Raw genomic sequence first — 14,749 nt, 5'->3', positions numbered from 1 at the left:
CCTTCCAACTGACTATCCTTCTGACTGACGTATCCTTTTATCTGATGAATTCTTCTTACTTTGATATCTTTCTCAATGACGTATCCTTGTAACTAATGAATCCTTCTTACTATGATATCCTTCTGACTGATAAATCATTTTATCTGATGTATCCGGCCTGGCTGGTGTGTCCTTCTAACTGACGTATCCTTCTAACCGTGATATCCTTCTGACTGACGTATCCTTCTGTCTGATGTCTCCTCCAAAGTATGATATCCTTCTGACTGACATATCATTCTAACTATGATATCCTTCTGACGGACGTATCCTTCCAACTGACCTATCCTTTCTCCTGATGTGTGATGTCCGGTCTGGTTGGCGTATCCTTCTGACTGAAGTATCCTACTATGATATCCTTCTGACTGATGTGTCCTGACTGACGTATCCTTCTGACTGATGTATCCTTCTTACTATGATATCCTTCTGACTGACGTATTCCCCTATATATGATATCCTTCTGACTGATGTATCCTTCTGACTGACGTATCCTTCTTACTGTGATATCCTTCCAACCGACTATCCTTCTGACTGACGTATACTTCTGACTTACGTATACTTCCGACTAACGTATCCCATCAGCTGATTATCTTTTTAACTGGCGTATCCTTCTGACTGATGTATCCTTCTGATTGACGTGTCCATTATGAATTCTTCTTACTATGATATTCATCTGTCTTATGAATCCTCCTGACTGATGTATCTCTCTGGTTGACGTATTATTCCGATTGACTATCCTCTTACTATGATATCCTTCTGACTGACGTATCTTTCTAATATGATATCCCTCTGATTGATGTTTCTTCCCGACAGACCTATCCTTCTGACTGACGTATCTTTCTAATATGATATCCTTCTGATTGATGTATCTTCCCGACAGACCTATCCTGACTGACGCATGGTTGTGACTGATAAACCTTCGTACTATGATGTCCTCCCGACAGACTTATCCTTCTGACTGACGCATGGTTGTAACAGATAAATCCTTCGTACTATGATGTCCTCCCGACAGACCTATCCTTCTGACTGACGCATGGTTGTGACTGATGAATCCTTCGTACTATGATGTCCTCCCGACAGACTTATCCTTCTGACTGACGCATGGTTGTAACAGATAAATCCTTCGTACTATGATGTCCTCCCGACAGACCTATCCTTCTGACTGACGTATGGTTGTGACTGATAAATCCTTCGTACTATGATGTCCTCCCGACAGACTTATCCTTCTGACTGACGCATGGTTGTAACAGATAAATCCTTCGTACTATGATGTCCTCCCGACAGACTTATCCTTCTGACTGACGCATGGTTGTAACTGATGAATCCTTCGTACTATGATGTCCTCCCGACAGACCTATCCTTCTGACTGACGCATGGTTGTGACTGATGAATCCTTCGTACTATGATGTCCTCCCGACAGACCTATCCTGACTGACGCATGGTTGTAACAGATAAATCCTTCGTACTATGATGTCCTCCCGACAGACTTATCCTTCTGACTGACGTATGGTTGTAACAGATAAATCCTTCGTACTATGATGTCCTCCCGACAGACCTATCCTTCTGACTGACGCATGGTTGTGACTGATGAATCCTTCGTACTATGATGTCCTCCCGACAGACTTATCCTTCTGACTGACGCATGGTTGTGACTGATGAATCCTTCGTACTATGATGTCCTCCCGACAGACCTATCCTGACTGACGCATGGTTGTGACTGATGAATCCTTCGTACTATGATGTCCTCCCGACAGACCTATCCTGACTGACGCATGGTTGTGACTGATAAATCCTTCGTACTATGATGTCCTCCCGACAGACTTATCCTTCTGACTGACGCATGGTTGTGACTGATGAATCCTTCGTACTATGATGTCCTCCCGACAGACCTATCCTGACTGACGTATGGTTGTAACTGATAAATCCTTCGTACTATGATGTCCTCCCGACCGATAAATCTTTCTTACGGATGTATCCTTCTGATTGATGGACGCTTCTTGCTGTGTTATCCTTCTTAGTAAGATATATTTCGAAGTGAGACATCTTTCTTGCCAAGATATCCTTCTTTAGTGATATATATCTTAACTGACGCATCCTTCCAACAGTATATCCTTCCGACGTATTCTTTTTGCTGATGTATCCTTCTGACTGACGAATCCTTCTAGATGACGTATCCTTCTGACTGACTATCCTTCCAACTGACATATGCTTCTGACAGACGACATCTTTCTAACCAAGATATCCTTCTTTAGTGAGATATATATCTTAAGACAAATACGCACTAAAACATCCTTCTAACGGAGCTGTCCTTCTAACTGATCTATTCTTCTAACTATATATATGACAAGAAGCATGATGACAGATGGGCATGTCCGATACCTATACGCCTAGGTGTTAAAATGAACATGTCTCTGTCTGTATGCTCTGAGGTCTGTTAAAGATGTACATTATAAATATTATGCTATGAGGTCTGTTTAAAATGTACTTTCTAATTATAATGCTCTAAGGTCTGTTTAAAATGTACTTTCTAATTATAATGCTCTAAGGTCTGTTTAACATGTACATTATAATTATTATGCTCTGAGGTCTGTTTAACATGTACATTATAATTATTATGCTCTAAGGTCTGTTTAACATGTACATTATAATTATTATGCTCTAAGGTCTGTTTAACATGTACATTATAATTATTATGCTCTGAGGTCTGTTTAACATGTACTTTCTAATTATAATGCTCTGAGGTCTGTCAAACATGTACATTATAATTATTATGCTCTAAGGTCTGTTTAACATGTACATTATAATTATTATGCTCTGATGTCTGTTTAAAATGTACTTTCTAATTATAATGCTCTAAGGTCTGTTTAAAATGTACTTTCTAATTATAATGCTCTAAGGTCTGTTTAAAATGTACTTTCTAATTATAATGCTCTAAGGTCTGTTTAAAATGTACTTTCTAATCATAATGCTCTAAGGTCTGTTTAACATGTACTTTCTAATCATAATGCTCTAAGGTCTGTTTAACATGTACATTATAATTATTATGCTCTGAGGTCTGTCAAACACGTACATTATAATTTTTGTGGTCTGAGGTCTGTCAAAGATGTACATTCTAATTGTTATGCTCTAAGGTCTGTTAAACATGTTCACTATGATTATTATGGAAAGAATTATTCTTTATAATCGCTTTTGATTTCTTTGCTAAAAATGTCTGAAAATCGCATGCTCACATAGGGTCGGTCTCTGGGAAACCTACAACAGAAGTGAGCTGTGTACTTCCTGGGACATTGTTGAAGCCGGCGGTCTCGTTGGTTGGCGAACTTTAACGTCCTCTGTGTGACATATCATAAATATAATTCATTTCAAACATTAAGCGATAATAAACTGCCGTGTCACCATACAAACTTTTACCTGTACATTATAAAATTCCAGGAAGACATGAAGTCAACTGAGAAAGCTACTTGCGGCCAATGTGACTACACTGTGTTGTATAACATCAGTCCGGCTTGACGACGGTATAAGTATCTATACCGAAACGCCGCGTCATAATGCTTAGAATAAAGAAGTTGTCATCCATAAACATATCTTGTCTTTACTATTATGTTATTATATTTGCATTAAGTATGTGCGTAATTAACAGGAAATGAACATGGAATGTTTTTAATATATGTTTCTCTCTACGTTGATGTTAGTCATGTCTAGTCATTCATGCTCCGCTCTAAACCATGATGAACGCAGCGACAAGATCGGTATCTGCTCCACGTGAGCAGCCATGGACGGAAGGACGATGAGGTCATCAGAGCATGACTGGGTGTTGGACGGTGGATGTGTGACACAGTAGCGCACAGTCGGGACGGCAGTCATGGCTACCCTCGCTCACACAGGAAGGTGCTGTATCCTTCTGATTGTCTGCGTCCTACACTCTGTGGCAGGTAAGGGAACTGTGATGGTTGGTGCAACATGTTATCAGTACTGACTGTTGAGACTATATATCGAACTGAGTATCTGATTATATGTGGCCATGTCCTCAGTAACATCAGCAAACATGAGATTCACGGTTAAAAGCAGATACAGAATACCTCAGCCAGAATAATTACCAAAACCAGAGGGTTCGACCACATCACTCCAGTTCTACAACAACCCCAATTCTTGCCCATTTCATCACCGATCAACTTTAAGCTCTCTCTCTCTCTCTCTCTCTCTCTCTCTCTCTCTCTCTCTCTCTCTCTCTCTCTCTCTCTCTCTCTCTCTCTCTCTCTCTCTCTCTCTCTCAAAAACAGAAGCTGTAAGGACTTCTGGGAAAAGATCCTTCAAAAATGCAGCAGCCTCGATTGTGGACTGATTTGCCACTGGAAATAAGACAGATTAAACATTCCTTTTTAGACAAGCTCGCATAGCATGTGTGAATGCTACTGTGCTATACAAGTATATATATCATCATCATCATCATCATCATCATCATCATCACCATAATCATCAATAATATTAGTAGTAGTAGTAGTAGTAGTATTAGTATTAGAGTAGTAGTAGTAGTAGTAGTAGTAGTAGTAGTAGTAGTAGTAGTAGTAGTAGTAGTAGTAGTTGTAGTAGTAGTATGATATCGTAATGGAAGTATCTATGATCATTGTCATGTCGTAATGACGGCATCACAACGTAGAACGTATCTTGGACAAGCCGCCATGGCCTGGACACTCGGTTGTGTGTCATTGGCAGCGATGCTGTGTGAAACACAGCCGTCTTCAACACATTCCTGCCTGTGTCAGACTTGACGTGTCACACGTCCTCACAACCCCGCTTGTCTCCCACACACACTGACACAAGACATGGTGTGGAGTAGCCAGCAATTTAGGTTATTTTTATATCAAGTATGTAATCAAAACGAGTAACTAAAGTAGTTCGAGTCTTTCCCTTTGATCTCACACAATCGATCACTGACAGAAATAGTTTGTAAGGTTCCCCAGTGAATTTCACTCACTGTCCACTTCATTTAGCATTAGTATATTATCTTCTAACTAGACGACTTATCGTCACTAACTAAATAATGTTAAGCGGTAATCAGATATACATCTATTATCAGCTCCCTGTATGAGACACACATTATAAGGCATAAAATATAACTCATTAAGGAAAGCAAGTATTTTAAACCTCGGTGGGATTCGAACCTGCAAAGTCTTGATTCGTAGACCGTCAAGCTACCACCTGTGCTTCGGAGATTGTCGTCACAATGTCAGTTTTCCTAACCACCATTAGCTTGGTACATTTGAACATTTTTTATTGGTTTTGTGATGAGACCAGACATGTTTTTTACAAGCTACAGCTGCTAAACCATAGATTTTTGGGACAATTTAGATTTTTCAATAAAACTGCACGTAGACCGTAAGGCTATTTGGTTAGTGTATATATCCCTTCAGGCTATTAGGTTAGTGTATATATCCCTTCAGGCTATTAGGTTAGTGTATATATACCTTCAGACTATTAGGTTAGTGTATATATCCCTTCAGGCTATTAGGTTAGTGTATATATACCGTCAGGCTATTAGGTTAGTGTATATATATCCCTTCAGGCTATTAGGTTAGTGTATATATACCGTCAGGCTATTAGGTTAGTGTATATATATCCCTTCAGACTATTAGGTTAGTATATATATCCCTTCAGGCTATTAGGTTAGTGTATATATACCGTCAGGCTATTAGGATAGTGTATATATCCCTTCAGACTATTAGGTTAGTGTATTTATCCCTTCAGGCTATTAGGATAGTGTATATATCCCTTCAGACTATTAGGTTAGTGTATTTATCCCTTCAGACTATTAGGTTAGTGTATATATATCCCTTCAGACTATAACATAAGTGTAATAGCCGTCAGACTATGATATTATTGTATATATCCCGTTAGACTACAACTGATCCCCATATGTGTGAGATGTGGGTATCATGGAGGGTGATCCTCATATGAGCTGACTGTGGGTACCTGTCAGGATTATCTCTTTATGTGTGGTACATGTGTACCCGCTCGGAAGACCCCTTTATATGCGTGCTGTGGTTACAGGTTAGGATGATCCACATTTGTGTGGACTATGGATACCCGGTTATATCACTCCTTTAAGTGTGGGTTGTGGGTACCCGGTAGTATTATCCCTTTATTGTGGGTTGTGGGTACCCGGTAGGATTATCCCTTTATTGTGGGCTGTTGGTACCCGATAGGATCATCCCTTTATGTGTGGACCGGGGGTACCCGGTAGGATCATCCCTTTATGTGTGGACCGGGGGTACCCGATAGGATCATTCCTTTATGTGTGGACCGGGGGTACCCGATAGGATCATTCCTTTATGTGTGGACCGGGGGTACCCGATAGGATCATTCCTTTATGTGTTGGCTGTCGGTGCCAGATAGGATCATTCCTTTATGTGTGGACCGGGGGTACCCGATAGGATCATTCCTTTATGTGTGGACTGTGGGTACCCGATAGGATCATCCCTTGATGTGTTGGCTGTCGGTGCCAGATAGGATCATTCCTTTATGTGTGGACCGGGGGTACCCGATAGGATCATTCCTTTATGTGTGGACTGTGGGTACCCGATAGGATCATTCCTTTATGTATGGGCTGTCGGTGCCAGATAGGATCATTCCTTTATGTGTGGACCGGGGGTACCCGATAGGATCATTCCTTTATGTGTGGACTGTGGGTACCCGATAGGATCATTCCTTTATGTATGGGCTGTCGGTGCCAGATAGGATCATTCCTTTATGTGTGGACCGGGGGTACCCGATAGGATCATCCCTTTATGTGTGGGCTGTCGGTGCCAGATAGGATCATTCCTTTATGTGTGGACCGGGGGTACCCGATAGGATCATTCCTTTATGTGTGGACCGGGGGTACCCGATAGGATCATTCCTTTATGTGTGGACCGGGGTACACGATAGGATCATTCCTTTATGTGTGGACCGGGGGTACCCGATAGGATCATTCCTTTATGTGTGGACCGGGGGTACCCGATAGGATCATTCCTTTATGTGTGGGCTGTGGGTACCCGGTAGGATCATCCCTTTATGTGTGGACTGTGGGTACCCGGTAGTATTAGGATGATCCCCATGATCCCACTTTGTTAACGGCATGACTTTGTATCTCTGTTGCGTGGGTCAAGGCTAATCATACTAGTCACAGGATTGTCTGGTCCAGAATTGATTTTTTCTCGGGTGGGGGGTGGGGGGGGGGGGGTGTTTGGGAGGACGCAAGGGTAAATAAGTATTCATAATGATACTGCCCACACAGATAGTCATCCATTGTTTATGTTCCTAGGTGCCGACCAGTGTCACTGTGCATCACCAGGAGCATGTGACAAGTACCCGGAAGGAACTTGTTCAGCCTGCGAGAGGTTTTGGTCCGGACCCAACTGCCAGATATGTAAGCATGTTTACTCTTCCTATCATGTATGTATAGCGATAGAAAGAACGTTTTAGGTTGGTTTCGGTGAACTAAGTGAGAGGGTGCAGCACACTCGCGTTAACACAGTGCATTGCCAAAGACGGAGACTCGTGTTTAAAGGATTGTATTACTAGAACAAAAATATATGTACTTATGATATATTTATGTGTTTGGGTTTCTTGTTTAAACTCACACACAGCACGTGCACGACCAACTATTTGGCTTCTTAGACTTATAACGGACTTGACCACAACTAAACATGACCCTGTATTTGCGAAAGATGGAAAATACTCCGTCCAGATGAGACGCGAAGCATGAAGCAGCCCGGTGCAATAGTCGACAATACTGGCATGTAGAGTGAGTGAGTTGGGTTTAACGCCGCTTTTAACATCATTACAGTTATATTGCGGCGTGTCAGCTTAATGTGGGGGGAAAGCCCGAAGTGACGTTTGCCACTTTGCTGAAACCCACGAGTACAGATATGGTGCCGACAAACCTGTAAACATAATCGGGGCGAACCGGGATTCGAATCCGCAATCATAGGTTTCTGGCGTGCCCAAGGGACACAACTCCGCACAGCGAATCGGGGCGCCTTACACGCCTGGGCCATACGTGTCCCCACTGGCATATAGATATAAAGCAACAGAATAATCACAATTAATATAAAATATATACTAACGGGAAAAAGTGACTTGTTCATCGTACAACCGCAACATATTGGAGTAAACGAGATTCCTGCATATTATAAAGAGACAGCCAATATTTGACACATTTAAAAACAGCGAGCGACTGAATAGAACATCTGCCACACACGGTTCTATGTCACTAAGCCCCCGAATTCCAGCCCGGTATAAAAGTATTGGTGTTATCTGTGTATCAAAACATTTGAAGTAAAAGTATGGTTTCAAGGAATGTATACTAATTAACAGGACCAAGAACACCTTTCTTGCCTGAATTGCAATATTATTAAGGCATTCGACCTCAGTAATCTATTGCTACAATACAAGCCATGATAACTGTATCCAGTAACTACTTCATACGCATTTTCACCATAATATCATTTTTTTTTTCACAACGTGATAAATCTCCCCTATTTTTTTTTTTAAAACATGTCCCACTTACAACAGTCATACAGAAAACGCAGCATCGGTACACTCTAAACGTTCTTAGGACAGACTCGCTGACTTGGTTGATGCATGTCATCATATCCCAAATGCGTGGATCGATGCTCATGATGTCGCCCACTGGATTGTCTGGTCCAGACTCGATTATTTACGGACCGCCGTGATATAGCTGGAATTTTACTGAGTGCGGCGTTATACAACAAACAAATAAATCCAAGGACAATGATAGAAACAGCTGGGTACTCTTCCAGTGTACTCAATAATAAATACAGCCAAATCTCTACCCCAATTTGTCTATCTTTGTTGTCACACCAGGTCGATTTCTCCGGCTGGATATATGTAAACACACATAATGTAGCTCTACTGAAACCAAACATACTTTTATCCAACAGAATAGTAAAAGTATGTTCTCTGTATCGAACATCAATAACATGTCTTACCAGTGAATATTTTATCAAAAGTATTCCTTCCGAATACCTCCCGAACTTGGACCTTTTTGTGGCTGGTAAACAAAAAAGTTTATATTCGGGAAAAATGTCACTGAAGTAATTTTCTATTGACTATGTTTCATATAAAACAACAATGTCGTGTTTAGATACAAAAAAAACACAGCTTATGTCGGACAGTTTGTTGGTTAAATCTTCAAAATTCCTTGCAATATAAGATATGCTTTTGCATAACCTTCGACCTTGGCGGACAACTGATGCTCATCACCTTCCAGAGTAGATGCTGACATGTCCTCAATAACGAGCCTGACATTCTTATTATAGCCCCTCTTGTTCTCAGGTCTGAGCAAAGTCAGTTTCTTACGCTGTCGCTTATTACGAATAATAATTATTGCAAGAAACAGCAAAAACAACAAAAACGTGAAAATAGAAAAAGTATCCAAAATTTCCAGTCAAACTTTGTTTATAAAAATATTTTACATTAAGGCTCGATATGTACGTTATTAACCCAAAATGTAAAAAAATAATTTTTACATTATAAAGGGTTTCGGGTCGTAAATCTTAATGTACTTTTTTACATTAAGAGTAATGTTTACATTACGGGTTGTCACACACCGCCCCTCTTTTAGGGCGTGTCACCCTGTCTCCTGTTACTAGGTATGGGTTTTGTTAATGAGTTTGTTATGATGAAACATTGATCAGACGAATGACCAAATATTATGTTGTTATTTTCAATAACATAACATATACATCACTTTTTATGAAGCACAGTTACATTTTTCCGTTGTTAGATATAAAACGTCAAAACCCGTTCCACGTTCACAAAAAACAGAGTCTGTTGTACGATTCCAACTATATCACGAGCATGTGTTTATGAATATCTATCAAATAGTGATGACACCAGGTGATTGCAAAAAGGCGAACGTATCCTGCCTATTCGTCACAAACGCATGCAAGGGCAAGTCAAGTGTTCTGAAAACAACAACAGGGGAACATATGGATGTTACAAGTCAAATAAGAAAATTACATCGGACATCACTTTTGTCACTGATGCGTACAATTTGGAAATATCCTCCAAATGTCTACCATAAAACCTTTTTAAAACTTAACTGAGGCGTTGAATGTTGCAGCCTTGATCAAACAACTTTTGAGTAAGAGTCATATGACGCTCGTTGAAATCTTTGTGAAAAGAGCATGGTCGATTGAACCTTAAAAGTTGTGAAATGTAGACACAAAATGCAGGAGATTTTCGGAATACTGCTCGACATGAAGGGAAAGTTGACTATTGGAAAGTTAGAGTCACGCTTCATGTCATACAGCTATGTGGATGTTTGTGTTTGTCAGTCTGAATCGTTATGCATAGATAGACTATGAAACAGGCAAGGCGGTGTCACTGGTCTCTTATTTCTTGTCCAAGATGGCAATCAGTGGAAGAGAACTGGCTATTTCTTGTCAAATCATCAATATCCTTGCAGCTTAAGTTGCTTTGTTTTAATTGTGTCAATCTGAGCAGAAATTCCGATTCATGTACTCAAAGAAACAGATTAGTAAGAAGTACAGCTCGTGCTTACGGGTGTGCCTACATGTCTAGATGTCTTTACTCTTGTCCAACTGTCTTTACTCTTGTCCAGATCTCTTTACTCTTGTCCAAATGTCTTTACTCTTGTCTAAATGTCTTTACTCTTGTCTAGATGTCTTTACTCTTGTCCAGCTGTCTTTACTCTTGTCCAGATCTCTTTACTCTTGTCCAAATGTCTTTACTCTTGTCTAGATGTCTTTACTCTTGTCCAGCTGTCTTTACTCTTGTCCAGATCTCTTTACTCTTGTCCAAATGTCTTTACTCTTGTCTAGATGTCTTTACTCTTGTCCAGCTCTCTTTACTCTTGTCCAGATCTCTTTACTCTTGTCCAAATGTCTTTACTCTTGTCTAGATGTCTTTACTCTTGTCCAAATGTATTTACTCTTGTCCAGATCTCTTTACTCTTGTCCAAATGTCTTTACTCTTGTCTAGATGTCTTTACTCTTGTCCAGCTGTCTTTACTCTTGTCCAGATCTCTTTACTCTTGTCCAAATGTCTTTACTCTTGTTCAGCCGTCTTTACTCTTGTCCAGCTGTCTTTACTCTTGTCCAGATGTCTTTACTCTTGTCCAGATGTCCTTACTCTTGTCTAAATGTCTTTACTCTTGCCTAGATGTTTTTACTCTTGTCTACATGTCTTTACTCTTGTCCAGCTGTCTTTACTCTTGTCCAGCTGTCTTTACTCTTGTCCAGCTGTCTTTACTCTTGTCCAGATGGCTTTACTCTTGTCCAGATGTCCTTACTGTTATCTAGATGTCCTTCTTCTTGTCTAGATGTCTTTACTCTTGTCCAGCTGTCTTTACTCTTGTCTAGATGTCTTTACTCTTGTCTAGATGGCTTTACTCTTGTCTAGATGGCTTTACTCTTGTCCAAATGTCTTTACTCTTGTCCAGCTGTCTTTACTCTTGTCTAGCTGTCTTTACTCTTGTCCAGCTGTCTTTACTCTTGTCTAGATGCCTTTACTCTTGACCAGCTGTCTTTACTCTTGTCCAGCTGTCTTTACTCTTGTCTAGATGCCTTTACTCTTGTCCAAATGTCCTTACTCTTGTCCAGCTGTCTTTACTCGTGTCTAGATGTCCTTACTCTTGTCTACATGTCTTTACTCTTGTCTAGATGCCTTTACTCTTGTCCAGCTGTCTTTACTCTTGTCTAGATGTCTTTACTCTTGTCTAGATGGCTTTACTCTTGTCTAGATGCCTTTACTCTTGACCAGCTGTCTTTACTCTTGTCCAGATGTCCTTACTCTTGTCTGGATGGCTTTACTCTTGTCTAGATGCCTTTACTCTTGTCCAGCTGTCTTTACTCTTGTCCAGATGTCCTTACTCTTGTCCAGCTGTCTTTACTCGTGTTCACTGTCTTTACTCTTGTCTAGATGTCTTTACTCTTGTCTAGATGTCTTTACTCTTGTCTAGATGTCCTTCTTCTTGTCTAGATGGCTTTACTCTTGTCCAGCCATTGTCATTTGCACAGAACTCACGTGCATCGGGTTACCATGGCCATTGCCGTGATGCGTTTGGGTGATCGGTTTTATTGTCATCTGCTTTGTTTTTATATCATCAAATTTCATTTTTCCGGACAAGATGATGTTAAATTTTAGAAACTTTGACAACAATTACCCAAATATTTACATGACAACTGTTCATGCAATGCTACTTGGGGTGACGTTTCTTTTGCGGTTCAGTATATAAACAGCTTGTTTATTCATTAGTCTGCCAGTAATAGTTTATACGTAATATTAAATAAACATATCTCAACCTCACTTACACCACACACACACACACACACACACACACTATACACCACACACGCACCTGACACGCACCACACACACACACACGCACACACGCACCACACACGCACCACACGCACTCCACACACCATACACGCACCACACACACCATACAACACACACACTCGCACCACACACGCACACTCGCACCACACACGCACCACACACGCACCACACACCATACACGCACCACACACGCACCACACACGCACCACACACGCACAGACATACGATCTACTTTAAGTTTAACTCCATCACGGATCGGGAGACCAATGTCCCAGGTATTCAATGTGTGCAAGACGAGACGAGGTGTTGATGTAGGACGTGATCAGCATTCCGTCCAGTCATTCCATGCGCGTTTATTTTCATCTCATGAGGAAAAAGGCTTACAACAATTCAATGCGGCGATAGACACGCATGACGCCGTCTGTTGAATACACCTGCCACCAATGTCAAGTTTCATTCTTCGTGCTGGAAATCCAACACGTCCTGGTCGGGTAGATATTACACCCCAGCTGGGCGGGAGCTTGCACCAGGAAGATAAGTGTGACCCTGGCCAACACAACAGGAGCTAGACAGTAGAACTAACCTGACACTGTTACAGACAATAGAACTTACCTGACACTGTTACATACAGTAGAACTAACCTGACACTGTTACAGACAGTAGAACTAACCTGACACTGTAACAGACAGTAGAACTAACCTGACACTGTTACAGACAGTAGAACTAACCCGACAATGTAAAAGACAGTAGAACTAACCCGACACTGTTACAGACAGTAGAACTAACCCGACACTGTAACAGACAGTAGAACTAACCTGACACTGTAACAGACAGTAGAACTAACCTGACACTGCTACATACAGTAGAACTAACCTGACACTGTTACAGACAGTAGAACTAACCTGACACTGTTACAGACAGTAGAACTAACCCGACACTGTAACAGACAGTAAAACTAACCTGACACTGTTACAGACAGTAGAACTAACCTGACACTGTTACAGACAGTAGAACTAACCTGACACTGTTACAGACAGTAGAACTAACCAGACACTGTTACAGACAGTAGAACTAACCTGACACTGTTACAGACAGTAGAACTAACATCACACTGTTACAGACAGTAGAACTAACCTGACACTGTTACAGACAATAGAACTAACCTGACACTGTTACAGACAGTAGAACTAACTAGACACTGTTACAGACTGTAGAACTAACCTGACACTGTTACAGACAGTAGAACTAACCAGACACTGTTATAGACAGTACAACTAACCCGACACTGTTACAGACAGTAGAACTAACGCGACACTGTTACAGACAGTAGAACTAACCTGACACTGTTACAGACAGTAGAACGAACCTGACACTGTTATAGACAGTACAACTAACCCGACACTGTTACAGACAGTAGAACTAACCTGACTCTGTAACAGACAGTAGAACTAACCTGACACTGTTACAGACAGTAGAACTAACCTGACACTGTTACAGACAGTAGAACTAACCTGACACTGTTACAGAGAGAGATGATAGCTTCAGGAGATCTGTCCGATGTGGACTTGAACAAGGACTGACCGTTCTCATCCTCTAAGTCCCCACTTGTCGCGTGCTGGCAATCAGTAGTACCGCGTCAGAACCTGACACTGTTACAGTGGTTTTGCCTTTCAGTGGATATCAATAGATTAATGAATCAACATTAGCAACGGTTTGATGTATATACACCGAAAGGCAAACGAAACGTCATGTAGATGTATCATATAAATATCTTTATTTTCAAATGCTTATATATGTAAGTAAAGACATCGGAGAAAGTCAGTCTTTGACCCACATCAAATTAACAGTCTGGGGAATGTTTTGGCGAATTTTGAATTTGGGGAGGCACCAGAAGACATCACAGCTGGGGGGTTCAAAATCAGTATCTGGTGTGGCCACCACGTGCGTTGACTACAGCCACACATCTGTACATGGAGTGGACTAGCCTGTTGATGATTTTGGTTGTTGGTTGTTTTTTTTTTGTTTAACGCCACACTCAGCAATATTCCGGCTATATGACGGCGCTCTGTAAATAATCGAGTCTGGGCCAGACAATCCAGTGATTAATGTCATGAGCATCGATCCACGCAACTGGGATCGATGACATGCATTAACCAAGTCAGCGAGCCTGACCACCCGATCCTGTTAGTCGCCTTTTACGACAAGCATAGTCACCTTTTATGGCAAGCATGGGTTGCTGAAGACCTATTCCAATGGGAAATGGGCCCATATCCTCAGGAACGCTACACGCAGTTCTGCTGCAGTTGTCGGCCTTGGGCGTACGTCGTTGAGTCGACGTTGGATC

At 41.2% G+C, this 14,749-nt stretch overlaps 1 pseudogene; it reads left to right on the top strand.

The window, feature by feature from the left end:
• Positions 1–3,861: 3,861 nt before the first annotated feature.
• LOC139445405 (uncharacterized) overlaps positions 3,862–14,749 on the top strand; it is a 48,389-nt pseudogene continuing 37,501 nt past the window's right edge.

The sequence above is a fragment of the Haliotis cracherodii genome, unplaced genomic scaffold (genome assembly GCF_022045235.1).
Source record: "Haliotis cracherodii isolate W230 unplaced genomic scaffold, xgHalCrac1.p SCAF_6, whole genome shotgun sequence".
Taxonomy (NCBI): Eukaryota; Metazoa; Mollusca; class Gastropoda; order Lepetellida; family Haliotidae; genus Haliotis; species Haliotis cracherodii.
The sequence above is the reverse complement of the archived record's forward strand: the minus strand, read 5'-3'. Positions and strand labels throughout refer to the sequence as shown.